Source organism: Pleurodeles waltl, chromosome 1_1 (assembly GCF_031143425.1).
Source record: "Pleurodeles waltl isolate 20211129_DDA chromosome 1_1, aPleWal1.hap1.20221129, whole genome shotgun sequence".
In the NCBI taxonomy this organism is placed as follows: Eukaryota; Metazoa; Chordata; class Amphibia; order Caudata; family Salamandridae; genus Pleurodeles; species Pleurodeles waltl.
In genome coordinates this window covers 1,001,124,883-1,001,143,645 of record NC_090436.1, presented here as the reverse complement: position 1 = coordinate 1,001,143,645, position 18,763 = coordinate 1,001,124,883, and positions in this window count along the sequence as shown.

The following is an 18,763-nucleotide window of genomic DNA, read 5'->3' as shown; positions in this document are numbered from 1 at the left end:
AGATGGGAAACAATTACCTCCTTCGGCTGATGCTAATATGCATCATAAAATCAACTAACATTTACTTCCTAACCCTTCCCACCACCTCTAAACTCTCCTCGCTCCAACATTTCCGTCCCATTTTCCTTGTAACCTCAACATAACCACAACCATATAATCTTCTTCTCATATTAGACCATCCACTGCTTTCTTGATTGGCTGGCTTGCCTGCCCCTTGACCAGGCCCATCTCATTGATTCTTTTGCTGTGTTTCCTCTCCTACTTCTGCAGTCTGGTTGTTTATCCCTCTCTTCATTTGTTTGCACCTTCCGACCACCTGTCCTCATGTGGAAGTCTCCCCTTTATTCTTACTTCGCCCTCCCTGCTCCCTTCTGCCTTGCATCAGGGTGGGTGGTGGGCTTTCCCTTTGAGGCATGAAGGGAAAACGTGATGAGGTGGTCATGCTGCTGATCGTGCCATTATCCACTGCTTTCCTCCATCCCAGTCCCTCCAGGCTGAGAGAGCAATTCCCACCCTGTCTCTCGGGGCCCGTCTGGGGATAGAAATCACTATACCAATCTGTTCTGTGAATGTGCAAAAAGCTGCTTTATTGGAGAGCAGTCTGGGCAACACTTACCTCCTTCGCCATGCAAATATGCCTATACAACAATTTATCTTTTAATTCCTAACCCTTCTCCAACCCTAACACTTCCCATCCCAAAAGTTTCCACTCGTTTTACCTTATAACTTTATAACATTATTGTCATATCGGTCCATCTGCTGTTTTCTTGATTGACTGGCTTGTCCGTTCCTGTACCAGGATCACCTCATTTATTCTTTGCTCCATCTTGCTTCCTATGCTTCTCTGGCCCTTCATTTATCACTCTCTGTGTGTTTGCCTCTTCACACCGGCACAAGAAAAACCCTCCCCAGAGGGGTTATTTATGTCCCTCCACAACTCAAATTTCTTTTAGTCATTCCCCAATCTTAAACTTCAAGTTTTCCAAGTATAATCTGTTCCCCAGTGCTGATAAATGCACTCAGCATGCCTGAAAAGTGCAGGGCATAGATACACTATCTCCCTATACTGTATAATCCTTATACCTTTGATTTTACAGAACAACCCCATCACTCTGTTAATCTCTTTCCTCACCCTATCGCCAACTATTTCCTCACCACTCTCTACATTTGACAACACTTGTGTCCAGCACAACAACACCCCTCCCATCTTTCCTTCATGAACCTGAAATACTTCTTTATCGTCTTGATCAATTTCAAATCCATGATCTGATCCAGGTCATTCTTTTCCAAATGCTTCCCTATAACACTCAGCCTTGGTCACTTCTCTCTCAGCTCCCATAACGTTGGCATCAACTGCCCCCATCTCAACTCCCCGAAGCCGAACCATCGTAGCACCATCTTGTCTCAGTTCAAACTCAGCTGTAGACAACAATTCTGCTTCTTTGCTTGTTCCCTAACCCTCCTCACAAGCAAATGCTCGCAGATCCAAATCATCTTACTCCTATTTTCCTTGTCTTTGCATGTGAACCAAAACAGTTGTTACCCACTTTCTTGCTTCTATGCCATTCTACCTCACATAATCCAACAATCACTCTTTTATTGAAACACATTTTTCAATCTGCATCCATCCAACCCCAAATGATAATCAACTGTGGCCATCCCTACCCTGAATTAATGCTTTCCAGAATCCTTGTACATGCACTCTCTGTTGTAGGCATTAACTCATCACCCCAAGATCCTGTTTCCCCGTGATGCTTGTACCATCCTCTTGTAAATTCAGGCCCTTTCTTCAAGCTTCTGAGCTGCAAAAAATAGCTCAACCACAATACAGGGGAAACTGACTTATCTTCTGACTTCTGCAAACATACAACTTCCCCTTCCCCTTCTGATCTTTCTTACACCTGGCTACGGGCAAATATACCATTCCTATAGGCAACTCAGTGCCAAACCGAGCCATACCACCCTTTTCCCTAGTGCTTACTAGGTCTGATACCTGAATGCCCCAAACAATAATGTCACAAAACAGCACCATTGTTGTCACTGGTTTCCTCAGTTTGGATACATTCCCCTTTCTGTTGCCCAACCTTCCAGTATCTTTCAACCCAGTTCATCTCCAATTGGATCGTGATCCCAAAAGCATTTCCCATCAAAGGCAATCCCCACCATCTTCTCACCTATGATAACTGACATCAGCCCTCTTCCAATTTGTTCCATGAGGAAATTCACTATATTCAACTTCCTGTCTGCCATATCCTTGGCTGAGTGATTGTGCTTCTTCACTGGATCACAATAATTCTTTCTAGCACAGCCTGTAAATTTTCATCGTAGACGCTGCTAAGGAGTTTTCTGTTAGCTGCATAGCTTTTTCAGCCTAATACCCAGAAGGCCCAAAGCACTTGTATCCCTCTCTCGTCCACTTCAGGGGGCCAATCCCTGCAACCACTCCCACTGCAAATGAGATTATGTAATAGTCATCCTGTTAACCAAACTATAAGTGTGTTTTGTATGAAAACTATGTTCATCTCCAGTCCCACCATCACCAGTTTGTGCAACAACCACAACACATATTAGTGTCTCATTGTCATTCTGTTGATTATATCCACCACTGCCTCATTATCACTCACAAATGTTACCTTCTAATTTTGCAGCCCTCTGCCCCACAATCCCATAGCCACTACTATAGGAAACAATTCCAGGTATGCCATGCCATTTTTACTTCTACTCGAGGGCCATTTGTTGGCACACCAGTGTTTATTTCCAAAACACTCCAAATTCTCCCTCCCCTGCCTCATCTAGGATAACAATCAACTGTACATGCCATTGGGTTGCTTTAAAGCCACATGGAAACACCATCATAGTGTTTTAGTAAGTCATCCACAGACCCACGTCCTGCCTCACTCTTTGTGTGATCCCTACTTCTGTGTGATTTTGTCAACCCCTTAACAGCAAAAGCTAACTGTCAGCTCAGAGGCCACCACTTTTCACACAAAGTTGAGATATCCCACAATCTGCTGTATGAGTTGCGCCTCACGGTTTTCTATGTCCTACACTACCTTCGACAATCTTCTTAATCTCATCTGCTTATCTGTTGGCAACCATTTCCCCTGAGCCTAGGTCTATGACAAAAAAAGTAATGAACTTACTCTGCCTACTCCAATTTTGGCCGGAACGAAAGGAATGCCAAACACCCCAGACACCATCTCAAATGCTTTCATTAATCATCTACAGTCACCCGTAATCCCCACACTCCCAACCATCAAGAGATCATCCAAGAAATATATCATCCGATCCACCTCTGCCGGTGGTCGACCTACCCATTCTAGGAACAAGCTAAACTTCTTGAATATGACAGCGGACACTGAACACCGCATGGGAATCACTTTGTCTATTGTTTACATTGCATAGTCCTTCTAACTGTAATACTTGCAATTGAAAATCAGCCGGTGGGCAGGTAAAATTCAAAAAGCCACCGTATGTCTGCTTTACCCACCTCAGCTGCTTTTCCAGGATTCTGTACTGTCTGTGGCCATGTAAATATTCTTATGCCTTGCTGAGAAATACACCTGATCAATATAATCATGCATCGAACTGCCTTCATGATACGATAGGGGGGAGTATGAGCTTGAATTCTCCGTTTGTTTTTATTGACCACCCCTAATGGGGACACAGTCAAACCCCTTCATGGGTGGCCTGTCAAAAGGGCTTGCTCTCCTGCTGCATTCTACCTCCTTCAACAACCTCCTCCATACCAGATCAGGGGCCATTATTTCATGACCTGAGGCTATAGTCCCCTCAACCTATGTGCAGATCCTTGTATGGGATTTGAACCTCTGTTTAAATCCCAACTATAACAGTCTGGCTGCTTCCCAATTAGGATATTGCAATAACCAAGGGAGCATAGCCTTTGGCCTAACAAGTGTAGTTGCCTTTTCCTACCATCCCTGGGCTGTCTACCTTACCTCATGCTGTCTCCCCTACCTCATCTCCCCATACCTTTCTCTTGTCCGCTGCAGCGCTGCATCAGTGGATTTCTCCCTCTGCATTTGGAGCAGTCATACCTGCATTTACAGGGGTACTTGTAAAAATAGGCCTTTGTTAAAATTCCAGCCTTCTCTGGTTGGTCCCGGCTTTCCTGTGTAGAATGTCTGGGCCTGATAGGTGCCATGCATTTAAGCCCTAACTTGTTATCTAGCTCCTCCCATCACTTTGTGGGTGTCACACTCTTGCTTGCCCTTAATTCTTCATCAAACGTAATCCAAACTAGGTCCCCAAATCATATGCAACCCATCCTAAAAACATCAATTAATCACCTGAAATGGTATCCAGGCACTTAAGCAGGTGTGTAGGTGTGTGGTCCCCAAGCTGCATATACGAAGAGCCATGTGCGCGATCTCATAAGTACTAAGCAGGTTCGTGTCTGGTTAGGCCCTACCCTGTTTAGTGCTTCTGAGATAGGGCACATTCAGGACAGGGCCTTAGGCAGAAAAAGCTGCCATTTCAGGTATCTTGTGCACCGACCTGCCCTGTGTGCATTCAATGCATTCAGGCCAGGGCCATAGGCAGTGAAAGCTGCCTTTTCAGGTCTTTTGTGCACCAGTGGGCACATAGAAAAAAAAAGGACTTGCCTGGATCCTTGTTCCACAGTGATCCTCGTCCTCGTTGCCAGCGGCTTGGATGGCTCTCTCCCTCCTGGCCCTGGATCTGAATCTGCTGGGCTGGGCCGGGCCGCCAGTGAGGAGCTTGCACTGTGTGGCCCATAAATGGGCTGCAGAGCACACACAGTGAGCTCCACTCTGCTGTCCAGCCTAGCAGAGTTTTTGGCTAATCTCTGTGCTCCAAACAGAGCATGGAGTGCCAAAAACTCCGTTAGCTCTGCCACTGGAGCAGAGCTCAGCGCCCACCCCAAGTATTCAGCTTTCTGCAGAACTCAAGAAGGGAGGGGGGAAGCTCTGATGTGTTGTGAGAGGTCATTCCATGTCTTGCTTGTGATATAGTGCCACACTATTCTCAGGTAACATTTCACAAAGTATGCTTGCATAAAAGGTGAATGCCACCATCCAAGTATCAATATTCATGGGGACCCTTTGACGCTTCTCCGACTGTTCATCTTTTGATTCCTCTTTAGGCTTGAATTCCCTATGTACCATCTTAAATAGGTCTACATATTCATGCTCTTCTAGTTTCTTTTTTATGCTTTCAAGTAGGAGACCAAGTGGATTTGTTACAACTATGTGCAGACCTTTCCAGCCACTGGCTCTTCTGCACTGGTTTATAATCACCGCTCCGCTTTCTTTAGTTAATCTTACTCCTTCTCTGACGTCTGTCTCCTTCCTTACACATCACCCTGGAAGTCTGCATGTCTTACCTCTGTTACCCTCTTTCACCCCAATTCCAACTAGTTCTCTAGTTCTCATCCCAAATTCTCATTAACTCTGTGCTCTCAGTTTGAGCCTCACTGGCCACCAACCTACAACTATGCAACATCCATCTCTCCCATCTCATACGCCATGCCCACTGCATACTAAACATTTCCACACCCTGATCATCCATTGCGCATTTTATATGATTGCCTTCCTCATTCCTACTTACATCATCTCTCCTGTTTGCTCTGTTGTACTATATATCTGCCGATATATCCCATTACTCAGCCTCCTGCTCATTCCTCCTCCTCCTGGAACTATCAGAGCTCCTTGGAAATTTGTCTTCTGCTGCTCTACCACACCCTCTTCTTATTTCTGTCCAATGATATTTCTCTCTGCTCCTAGCACACTCTTCACTGGACTTATCACTCCACCACACTACCCTGTCACCCTCCTATCTCTGCACTCTCAACTCTATTCCCTCTGTGTTTTCACTCTGTTCTCCAATAGTACTCCTGCATATTTCCCTTTGCTTCTGCCTCTTCTCTTTGTCCCTATAATTTCATCTTCTATCACATCCATATTATGCTACTCACCTCTTCCTCCTCTTCACCCAGTTTCACCACACCCTTGCACTCCTCTGGTGCCCTTTGTCCTTGTTAATTAATTCTGGACCTTACCACAATCAATCTGGGAGCAGCCCTGTGCTCATCTGCCATAAAGACCCATCTATCCTCATCACACACCTCTTCTCTCTTGTACCTGCACCCCTCCATTCTCCTGCTCTGTCCCTTTGTTCTTTTGTGTCAGTGTTCAATCTTTCACCCAGCCACTGACTAGACACAGATCCCTGTCCAACGTAGGTCACAAATCCACTAGAGGTGGCGATCCTGAGCCAGATACCCCTTAGGATTGTGATTCTGGACAGGGGCTGCTCTTGGAGAGGGCTGCCTCATTCTCATAACTTTTTCCTCCACTCCACTCTTTTTATGGACAGAAGTTGGGCCTGGGTCTCTTTTTGCCACCAACCCTGTAGCTCCTCCCTTCTGGTCACCTCATCTAAGTCCCTGGAAGAGGGTGTTCATAAGATGCACAGATCCTGACCTCTGCCACCATGTGCTCTTGTGGCTCCTGCACAGAGTCCTCTTGTCCCAAGGCTGGCTCACCTGCACTCCCAACTCTTTCCTTGGTAATTGCTGGTGCCACCTTTTTGTTAGGCCAATCCAACATGCCAGGCCACTCTTGCACCGCAAATATAAAGTCAGCATGTACCTCCTCCAGTCATTTATAAGCCTTTACTTTTTTCTGTCTCACTGATCTCGAAAGACACCGCCAGCCCTCAGTGCTCCCTTTCCTGAGGTATCCTTACATGCCAAAAGAAATGGGCTGTATTTGCCTCTGAGACCGGGATGTGTGGCCTCTCACTGCATGTCTCCATTTCTCCAGTTGGATGGGCAGGGGAAAGGGTGTCCCACCACCCCCAACAGTTGTAGCATTCAGTCTACCTCCAATTCTGAGGGAACATCTGTGCCCTACATTCTTTTCCTTTGAGGCGCACAGAGAAAAGGGTTTCCACCATGCCCCGTGTTTGGTGACATGATGAGGCACACAAGTCGCCAACTGCATCACTACACCCTTCTTTTCCCCTCCCAAACCCCCTAAGGCTCTTAGGGCAGTTCCCGCCCGTCCCCTGGGGCCCACCTGGGCATGTATCTTAAGGTATGTATGACATCAAGCAAAGATTTAGTGGTAAACATTTTCCACTACCAAAGGTTGCCACTTGGTCAGCTCTTCCTGTAACCAGTGATTCTTTCAATTCAGTAAAAGTTGTTATTGCAATTGGTTTACAATTGTCATTACCAATGATGTCAAATCAGTAAAACATCATGGAGTGTGAAAAGTGACATTGCACACCCTGAAGTACCAATCCTGTTTTCTTGTGTTCAAAAAACATTTCAATTAAGTGTTTTATTGCTATAAGATCTGTACTGTGCCACCCACTTCCTGATAAGATGGAGCTAAAACTCCTCGTATGGTACCCATGTTCCAAAGAAACCAACACTTCCATCCTCAGGCCAGCTGTCATGTCCTTGTCCATGTGGATCTTGTGTGTCAAACATTTTGAAACCCATACTTGGACTAGAATGCCCTGCTTATCTGGGAGACTTCTTGGCAGGAGGCAGCAGCATGTTTTCAGGTGCCAGTTCTTCTGAATGCAAACTAGCGGATGCCAACACTTCACTTGCATTCCTGTGGCACTCAACCATGCTTGTCAATGTTGAGGACGTACTACTCATCAGCTCCAAAATTCCAGTTCTAGCACCTTCTTCAAAGTTCTTTCTTAGGTACAAACGGGAAAATCAAGATCCAAGTAATATTAGTTAATTAGGGATTCAGTTAATGCGGTGCTCTCACGTGTCAATGTTTCACACTTTAAAACTGGGTGTGGGGCTACTGCATCAAATATGAACGCCTATTTACAGTTACAGTGCTGCAAACTTGCCTTGTGGCACAGCATTCAAGAATCACATGGTTCTGTGCAAGGGTCCAGGTGTATAGATGATATAGATACTTCTTTTGATCCTATGTAATTTTTGTAGTTCCAACACTCTCGGTTTTCATTTCATTGAATAGTGTAATTGTAGGAAATCTGCCTTTTCTGTATAGTCATCCTGGATTTTTTACCTTTCTGCTCAATCCTACTGTAGAGCTTTGTGAAGTTTACTCTTTGTAGGCAGTAGCAAAGTGCCTGTGCTTTCCTTTTTAACATGGTTAAATTTGTATACTCCTAATTGCTATATTTAGCTTTTCTATAAGTCCTTATTATTTGGTACAGAATGCTGACAGTGCCTATAAATCAAATGCCACTAGTGGACTGTAGCACTGTTGTACCATCTAGTACATTAGTAGTGCTAACTTGGCTTCAGGCCTACTATTGTAGCCTGACTGTAACAGTTTAAAAACTGCATTTCGACCTGTCATAATAGATCCTTGGACAAGCAAAAACCTCTATTTTTAATGTTAATAAATTATCGCTACATAGATCTTTAGTCCACAATGCAGGATGCATGGTTTTTAAAAGTAGGATATGTAGAGATTTATGTTGACATCCTTACAAAGACTAACACCTACAAACTATTTTCACAGTGACAGGCAAAGCTGCTCCATGTAGGAAACCAGTGTACAGATTAAAATATGAATGCTGTATCTCTGGAATGGGTACAGCTAGAAAAATAACTAAACAACTATTTTTGATAGTTATGAAATTTATTCATCTAACTAATGGAAGGCTAAAGTACTTAAATATCCTGAAGAAGGTGGACTGAATAAGATCATCCCACTGAACCACATAAACGAGCTCGTTTTCACAATCTTCCAGCACTGAACAATTTTATATGAAAAAGTAGTTCATAATTGTGCAATGGTGTATTAGTGGAGATATGATTGTTTTTGAAACTCTGGTGAATGTGTCTGTTTTACATTTTTCTGTGATTATGTTTTACTGTGTTTAGCATGCATACGTTTTAATAAATTACATATAAAAAGGTAAAAATATATAAATGTAATAAAACACTTTTTATCTAGGTGAAATCCAAGTTACTTTTTCCCATTTGACTCAGGTTCAAATTTGAACGTGTTATTGTGGATTGAACGATATTTTGTTATTTCACCAATTCCCAGGGGAACTTTATTGTTGTTTCTGTTTCAGTAATCCTGTCCCCTTGGTTTGAGTGATTGCTCTCTTTTGGCTATTTAGTTTCCCTCTCCTTATAATACATTTTTAATCTGGTCGTGTGTGGTTAAATCACCTTATATTAAGTGCGGGAGTGTTTTTGAGTGAATACTGCAAGCATATGGCAGAGACTTACTGCTCATTCTTGACAAGCTGCTTCTTGTCCCCCCCTTTAGTTTTCACACAAGCTTGGCAAGGGTCATTTTGCCAAAATAACGTTCACTGACATGTCACGGACGAAATTCAGCAAAAACAGACATGGGCAGCGAACCTATCATACTATGGTGAAGGAGGAGACCAGTCTCCCCGAAATGGGATGGGGGAGACGGGAAGGGTTGATTTTGAAAAATAACAAATAAATGTCCCTGATGTCACTAAGGAATAATTATAAGGGTGTCTGTAAAAGGTAAACTATTCAGGGCACTCAGCAAATACTATTACCACAGGGTCCAATATTTACTAGGTGCAATAAATACCTCACATTCTTAGCTTTCCTTTAAAAAGTGGGTATTACCTGACTTATTGTGTTTCTGTGTGCAATTCTACAAGTATCAGAACTTACTGCATATTATTTTCTGTAATAAAATCCCAAAATTGGACCTGCTAAAATGTGGCAGTGGGACTGAGGAGTTTATGGGAACAGTAATGAATGCATTATTCTGAATTCTGATCCCTAAGAAAAATTATCTTTCCACAGGGAATGGAGTTTCCCCTCTCCCCCCATAATCATTGACTAATAATTTTCACACAGAGCATAGAGGACATTTTCACATTTTTAGGCCGGGGACAGAAATGGTACACAGGGCACTATATGAGAACAAATAATTATGACTACTCTATATAGGGTGGCCCTTAGGACGGCATTTCTTTTTAGCAGATGTGTAGAAGAGGGACCGTTTATGTTGGCTGTGTTGCTGGAAACAAACCTGTTCCTCTTCCACTACATGAGCTGAGGACCACGTGTCGTACCAAATGATTTTATGCAACTGCACTGCTGTCTTACATCTCCAATTGAGGCCGATAATCTTTACATTTTCAGCTGATAAAGTTGTCCTCCTTGAAATGAAGGTGAACCAAGAAGAAGAAAAAGTTAAACATAGGGTTCTCCTTGTTTTTAACTTTTTTTATTGAGAGTGGAGGCAAATAGAACAAGCATTTGTAATGCAATGGGTCTCACAGTGATATTAGCGTTGGAAACTCCTAACCGGACATTTCTTGCCACATAAATTTAAAATGAAACATAAAACAGTTTCACGTAAGCGAGCCAATTCAAAGCACCATGGCTGCCATGAGCATCAGCGTGAAGAGTCACACAAAAGGAAAAAGAAGTTTGCTCACAGTCAAACTTATCGGCAAAAGTTCAATTAGCCATGTAACAGGGTTGATAGCCAAGGCGGTAACAAAACCTTCTCAAGGAGGGACAAACATAAACCATTTACCAATGTCATCAATGGATTTTTGAAGGGCAAGCCAGCGAATGAGTGGTAGTGATGGGCAGGAAGTGGGCGTTGTTAAAAGCCCAGATACATGCCAACTCATCCAAAAAGCAGCGCTTGCGTGCTGCTCTGCTCGTCCTGAAAACCACAAGAAATGAATTATTAATCTTATACATATGAAATATAAAAGACTTACATATTAGATATTAAATAGACACGAAGAGCACAAATTCATTACAAAAATCATAAACTGTTAGCAATATTCAGGCAAACTATTCAATGATACACAAGCAACACAGGAAGAATAAACAACAGTCTCTAGTCTAATGCTAGGTAATCTCCTAAATTCCCCAGATAACAATACTATTTCGCCATGGATCCTCTAATTTTCGCTGGCATTCCAGTTCTTATGCTTCCATTACATCCTTCCACTACTCCTCATATTTTAGGGGGAAAGCAAATCTCCAACTTCTGGTTCCCAAGAACCTTAGATGCCAGAAATTGCAATTCTGGAAACAGCAAAAAAAACATTATTAAATTCCCTTAGAGGTAGTTCAAAAATTAACCTGGCAGACCCCAGCAAAAAGCACAGAAAGGATATTACCAACTCAAGGGCTAACTTTTTTAGAGTCAAAATAATGGCACTGCTAGCCCTATGAGTCTGTTGTAGATTTTCCACCATTTGGACAGCTTTATTACATGTTCCACATTTTTTGGTTCTGCAGGACTGTTTCCATGAGTAGACTTCTCTTTAAAAAATAAAACACTTACTATTTGGTCTGCATCACAAGGCATGCCCATGTCCGTTTGGAGATTGGTCACACGCTGATGCAAATTCTCATTGTTTGTTCTTGTTTAACCTCAATTCGAGAAGGAACGTTGAGGGTGTTATGAAGAGCTCTGAAGTGACTTACTGTTTTGATGGTAGATTCCTGGTGGACTCATGCTATAGTTAGCCTGTGTGTTGGCTGCTACCCTAAACAATGTTGTCAATGCCTCTCTTAGAGATGTTCATGATCTGATTTAACTTAACAAATGCATTTCTAAATCCAACAATGTTTCCAGATTTTGCCTCATCACTACAAGAAGTGAGAGAAGCAGCATTTTCCTCAACCTAACAAGAAATTCTTAAACAGGTTCAGTCAGTGAAGTCAGAGATGTTGTAGGCAGACATCCCAACACGTCTCCACGAAGGAATAAAGAAAGGGTTATGTTGTGGGCATTAGCACCTGTCAAAAAGGGACAAACATGTGGAAGAAAGAAATCTGTGACCTCAACACGGACCAAGTAGTCACAATCTGGTGCAAAGTCATCATCTCAGGGGTTGGTGAACAACTGGGAAAAATCTCTGAGGCAGTGTCTGAATATCTCTGGGGAACCTCACCCAGGTATGCAGAAGTAAGAGCCACCAAGGCCCAACTTCATGGCTGATGGATACCAACCCAGTCTTGCTTGGCCAATGGGTCACAGCAGCAAACCTCTATTAAGTTGGTATAATGAAGTGAGTTCTGTGTCTCTGTTCAAGCACAGCTCAAGTGAGATATAGCTGTTCCTCAGTCCTCCATCAAGTCAGGGCCTTACACAGAGCTGCATTTACCCACAGAGTCTTACCTAGTGAGCCATATTCCAGTTTGGTAAGCTCCGATCTCTAGGGATTGGGATTGGAATGGAACTATAGGGCATGGACCCTTCTCCAGTAGAGTGAGTAGTCTACTCAACCCTCTATGCTCTGTCCTGGCCGTGGAAAAATACTTTTTGAATCTATGATGGGGGCAGTAGCTCCACTCCTATCGACTTGCCTGAAGCCAGGGGTGTTATAGTACAGCACTGGAGTCCCAGGGAAGAGAAGCATATCTCACATGGTATACCTAAGTAAAACAGTCCTTTATTTAACCCATAAAATACTCTGGCAAGGGGCGACATTTGCACTGAGATGTGACTGTAAATATGCTCTGTCAGGAGTTAAAGGTCCATATTATCATCAGCAGTTATGAGATTAGTTCCCAGGGTTGGCCCACTGCCACTTGGGAATAGGATCTGTGTTGTGGTAGTCGGCTACACTTTGGAAGGAAATGCTGTGGTGTAACAAAGGCCACTGCAGCCCCTGAGGTGGGGGCAATCTCCAGGGGGGCCCTCAGCACAATTCACAGTGAACGGGAGGCTGGTCCCTACCTGGGTCAAGGTAGGAAGTGCCCCCTAAAGGGACTTTGCATGGGGGGGGGCCCTTAAGTTTCATTCCGCCACTACTGTAGCGAGAAACACTTTGGGCCCCTAGAGCCTGGAATTGGTGGTGTTGCTACGGCCGACATTGAAACAGCTGCAAATCCCAGAGGTTGAGTGAAGAACCACCCATGAGCATGTTGCGCAGTATTTTAAGGTCTCCCAGAAGAAGTACTGAAATTAGTTTTCTTCAGCTCATGTTGCTGAAGCCGTTCTCATTTGTCCAGGACAGCAGACAATATATGTTTGTGCTCACTGACTACTGGTAGGAATGTCTGTGATGCTAAAGCTTTACATCAATAGTTTAGTTGTAGGCTCTATGCGTCTATAGTTGGCAAATATGGCACAGCAGTCTTAGACTACCAAATCTTTGGCATTTATGTGACGATAGACAGTAAATTGTAGACTATAAAACCTTCTGGATGTTTAAGTTGTGGTGAACTGAAAACCATACTGCTGGTGTCAATTAAGGATTTATATAATTAGTTTCACATAACGATTGCAGTTACAATGATGTACTGATGCAGAGTGAAGTAAATCTTTGAGGCTTACAGTCGATTCTTCAGAGGCAAAAATACCACGTGGCTGATGACTCCTTTACACAAGCTTGGGGTGTTTATCTAATATGTGCATGTTGCATTATGGTATCAGTAGCCGAGCACACAGTCTACATTCGCTTGGGCGAGGATGTGGCGTAATGGCCAGAACAGCCTCCCTTCCATTTGTGGCGTCGCCTCAGCATCCTGTGATTCTGGGCAAATCACTTAGGGGCATATTTAAAAGCTCGTAGCACCATTCCAACACCACATTAGCATAATTTTGTTGATGCTAATGTGGCTTTAAAAGGCCAAAAACGCTGTGCCATATTCACAAAGTGGTGCAATGCATGCATTGCGCCACTTTGTAACCCTTTGCGCTACATTATGCCTGCGCCCGGCATAATGTATGAAAAGGGGGCATTCCCCCAATGGGGGGGGGGGAAATTATGCAAGGAAATCTAGGAGATTTCCTTGCACCACTTTTTTCGGCATTTTTAACACCTGCATTAAAAGGAGACTTCCGTTGATTATAATGGGCCTCTGGGTGCTCCACAGGATTATCTGCAGAATTTTTTACGCCATTCCTGCAAAGGGCCAGAGGACTAGTGTTAAAAATACTGACGTTAGTCCCCTAACTAATGTCATGGTGCGCAGAATTTTAAATACGGCGCACACATGGTAGCACTAGGGGGGCACTAAGGGGTGCAAGTAAAGAGGTACTATACTGTGTGAGGTGCCATTTTTCGTAAATATGCCCCTTAATCTCCCCATGCCTACCAAAAACTGAATGTGCTCTTGTGTAATGTAACTGGTGCTCATGTAAAGTGCTCCATACCTTCGGGTGGAATTTGTGCTATATGAAAAAGCAAAAAAATAAATAAATTGCTGAACAAAGTCTGTACCCATATGCACGTGATAATGTAACCCAGACAGAGTGGGTGATGTAATAGGGTGATGTCTCAAGTTAATAACCATATACCGGTGGGAGGTGAGTCAAAGGTCTGGGGTAAGCTAACTCACTATCCTTGATGTTACACAGTTCCTTCCCCATTGATACCTACCCTACTCCTTTTCCCCCATTATCTGATCATCCTGGCCTTACGAGCAAGCAGTCATGGGTGCCTTGAAGTGAGCCATTTGAGCATCACATTGATCCTGGAGCTATGGGCCGAGCTGTGGACTTGACATGTTCAGTCAGTTCTGATGTAAGTACCAGTGAGGTGACTGATGTGAAGGCTGAGCAGTCTCCTGGTCCTCTAAGAAGCTCCCAGGCTGGCTGCACCGCTGAGGTGTCTATCACGGAGTCAAAGGACAGAGGGGCTGGAAAAATGTGTCTCTTGCCCGGTTTGGCGTAGAAGGAGGAGTTAGAGTGGAAACGATGGGGGAGGAGGAGATGAAAAAGAGGGCTAGAGTGTAGTAGAAATGTATACCAGTGAGAGGGTAGCGGGGCAGGTGAAGGAGGTGAGATAGAACAGAACAAGAGTAAAGGAGCAGTAGGGGGAGGGACAGCAAGAGAAAGGGAAGAGGGGAAGAAACGGAGAACAGAGGAAGAGTGAGTGCGTAGTATAGGGAGAGGGCAAGGACGGAGTACTGAGAGAGGTTGAAGGGAGTGGGATGGAAGAGAGGAGGGGCAAGCAGAGGCGAACGAGAAAAAGAGGGAAGAGGAGGAGAGAGAACAGAGAGTTGGAAAAAGCAGAGAGGAGTGAGTGGGAAGTGGAGCAGAGAGCGAGGAAGGGGTGCCTAAGAGAGGCAGGAGAGAGGGCTACATCTGACTTGAGCTGTGTTTTAAGAGAGACACAAAACGCATGCTCCCTTACTCCAACAAACAGATGGCTGCTGCTGAGGGAGAGAAAGTTAGGAGGGGAGTGAGAGCTGAAGAGGGAGTGCGAAAGTGGAAGGGGATTGACGGCAGAGTTGGGGAGAGAAGAGGTAGGGAAAGAGTGAAAAGTAGAGGAAGAGGATGAAGACGGTGAAGATGTGAAATAGAGGGAAGAAAGATAAGACAGGAGTGAAAGTAAAGAAGTGGTGAGATTGGAACATGAGACTAGGGAGAGAAAGGGGAATAAGTCATAGTGGAAAAGGAGGGGAATATAGAATAGACGAGAAAAAGAAATAGAAAGAAGGAGAGGCCAAGTGGAAATGTAAGTGGTAAGCACGATCGATTCCGAAACAACTGTAAGTCTCTAATGAGTCAGTTACACCCAGTATAAATGTACATTTAGGTGTTTGTGGAAAGTCATCGGTGTGGATTTCATTCTTAAGTCTGGCAGGAGAAAGTACCAACGAATGAAACTTGTTCCTGAGAAAGACGGATTTTGAGAATGACCCATTTTGAAACAGGGTCGCTCCACAAGGAGGTTATTTTAGCTTCTCGAGATTCTAGAGCAGCCTTACTGTTTGAGTACGCTGGAGGAGTAGAAGAGGGAGTTCAGATGAACCACTTTGTAGTCCAAACAACCCAGCTTGAACTTTACTCAATCAACAATAGGGAGTTAATACAGCCTGGCATGACTACGAGTGATATGGTTGAATTTATGTATTAGTGAGACAAGTGATCTGATACATACACCATGTAAATATGAACCCACAAAAAAATGATAAAACTGGTAGAGAGGAGAACCCAGGTTTTGTGAATCTAAACAGATTTTCACAGCTATAGTGTGTAGTCTGTACTCAGAGCACAACTGTCGTAAAAGAGGCATGTACCCCAGACTACAAACCACTGACGCCAAGCATCAGTCAATATATGGCTTTGTGAGGAAGGGTTATCCCCTTTGTCCACGGTTGAAGGTACACTTTGAGTATACCATCCAGCCAGCAACCACACAGGGTGACCCAGAAAAATTAAAATGTGAAAAACAGACAGATATTTGGTGTTGTATACCCTTACATCGAACATTTATCTGTTGCAATTTGTAAATAACTTGAGTTTGCAGATTGTTTTGTTTCTGTAATCCATTATTGCCACACCAGGTGCTCCCAATACTTCCTCTTTGACTAATTCTACCTCCTCGTTTTTAAGGACACTACCTAATCTCATGTTTAAGTCACCTGTGCCTGTAATTATATTAGCAGCCTGTATATTCTGGACTTCCTCTACCTAACTAGGTTGTTCTTACCACACTGCCATGTAAACTTCAACATCTCTGTTGTAATATCTAAGGTTATTTGGGATGACAATCACTGTGGATAGCAATTATTGAAACTGTTTATATACGTAAAGCATTTTAAATTACAACATAGCGTACTACTAGTTTTATTAGCATTGCCAGTTGCTGTAATTTAAAATTCTAGAAACCACAATTTGATGCCCTTTTAAACTTTTATTTAAAGTCCCTTTACATTTAAAGCAATGCACAGCATCGGATTAGATTAGTGTATGTGGTCAACCAAGATACCTGCATAAATGATATCCTTGAGGGGAATACAAAAAATGTAAATTCTGTAATGTAGAATTGTATGTTTCATGACATAGGGCTTGATTTAGTGTTTGGCAAATTGTGTAGTGTCCATCAGGATGCGGAGGGCATTACTTCTATCATTTTGATGATATATAGTGCACCAACTTGACCCAATTGTCACCTCTGTACATAGAAGCGAACCACTGGTTTTGATGACCATCCAGTAAACTTTTGATTTTTTTGTTTTTGTTTTTCAGAAACAAACTCCCAAAGTTGGAGTTTATTAAAAAAAAAAAAAAAAAACGAATGACTTCCCAGATCCTGAGAATTTTCTCCCAAGGTGTGGAGGTCATTATTGTTCTTTTCTTGCTCCCCACCACGAGCTTTTCTTGGTGGTGACAGACAAACATGTTCTTTGTGACAATACTTTATTTACCATCAGCCAAGCAATAAATACTGGCCCGCCCACATTTGTTTTATGCAGCTTTAAAGGAAACAATCACGACTTTCTTACCTACAAAACACTAACACCAACAGATTGAAAATAACACAGGAAATATAAGAAACTCTCCATTAAAAAGCACAGGGCACTCAACAAAGTCAGTTCTCTAAGCAGAAGAAGGCAAAGAATCAAATATATAATGCAAGTCATAGTTCAGTGAGCTACTGCCAACAACAGCACTTTTAATAAGATAAGTTACAAAATACACAGGAAATCTAATACAAAGTTAAGAAGGAACACTGACCAAATGCTTCAATGCATCAGACAACCAATCTTGGCAAATATTACAAAAAAGGTGTTTGATCTGATGAGCCCAGAATCTTCAAGAAATATCCCCTGCTCAACCCAACAGCACAGTGAGGACCTATTAATATTCTTGTAAGCAAAAACAGGAAAAAGCCAGGGAGACATTTGCAAATAATCCCCAAACGCCAACCCCTCTAACTCTACTCCACTACATTCATCTCTATCCACCTTAAACCCAATGGAAGTGAACATGGGTATTAATTAAAAAAATAGATGACAATATAAAAAATGACCAACCTGCCAGCACATCCAGACCCTACATCATGAATCAAGACATTTCTTCCACCCAATGCGCTCTCAAAGGTTACAGAATAACTTATTCAGCTGTATGTAGTGACACAGTGTGTTGATTCTGTCACAAAGCGTTTTAAGGAGGCTAAAGGCAACGTATTGGGTGATGTGTAAAAAATTCAAAGAAAGAAACAGATAAAGAGTCTTTAAACGGCCGGATTTCTAAAATGCAGGGACACCACATCACTTGTCAATGCCAAAGAATGTAACAGCGCCAACATGTTCATTTGAACTGTAAAATTAGCAAAGACATTTCACTCAAATGAAAGTAGCGCCTGTTGTGGAATCCTGCAGGCAGTAGAGAGCTAGTCAATGACCCTCAATGGGTTGGAGGGAGAGAGACGACCACAGAAGGTAATCTTTGTAGCGAATCTTTACAAAGATACTGCTGCAGGGAATGCTTAAATCGGTAGAGCACATCACTTCTGAACCTGCGTTTGGTCAGAAGCGATTGTAGCACTGACAGACTTTTGAAAACATGTAGTATTTCTGCTCATTGCAGCCCCTTAATCCTGCCACTTGGTCTCAAGACTGCATTTAGTAAACATGATTATTCACGTAAGGTGACAGATTAGGGAGTGTGCACTGCACACAGTGTGATTCCAGTGAGATGATGGCTTCCTACGATGTAGTGTTCCCTAACTCGAAATAATGACTAATCCTATAGCCCCTTGCTTTAGTTTTGCATTTGTGTAGTGCTTACTATCCTTAGCGAGGTGAAGCTGGCAAAGGATAGGCCCGCATGAGGACCCTACCTCAAGAGAAGCACGCATGCTGACTTTCCGATCCTGATAGAGGACATCCCTTTCGCTAAATCACATCCAACTGCTCCTACTAACAAATCTAAGCTGTTGACTCATGCAGAATGGTATTTACTTCCCATGCAAATGAGTACTATTGTCAGCCGGGTCACGCCCATTCTGCTAATTATTAGTTTTTCACATATGCAGCTGACTCAGTACCCGAGGCAGCACG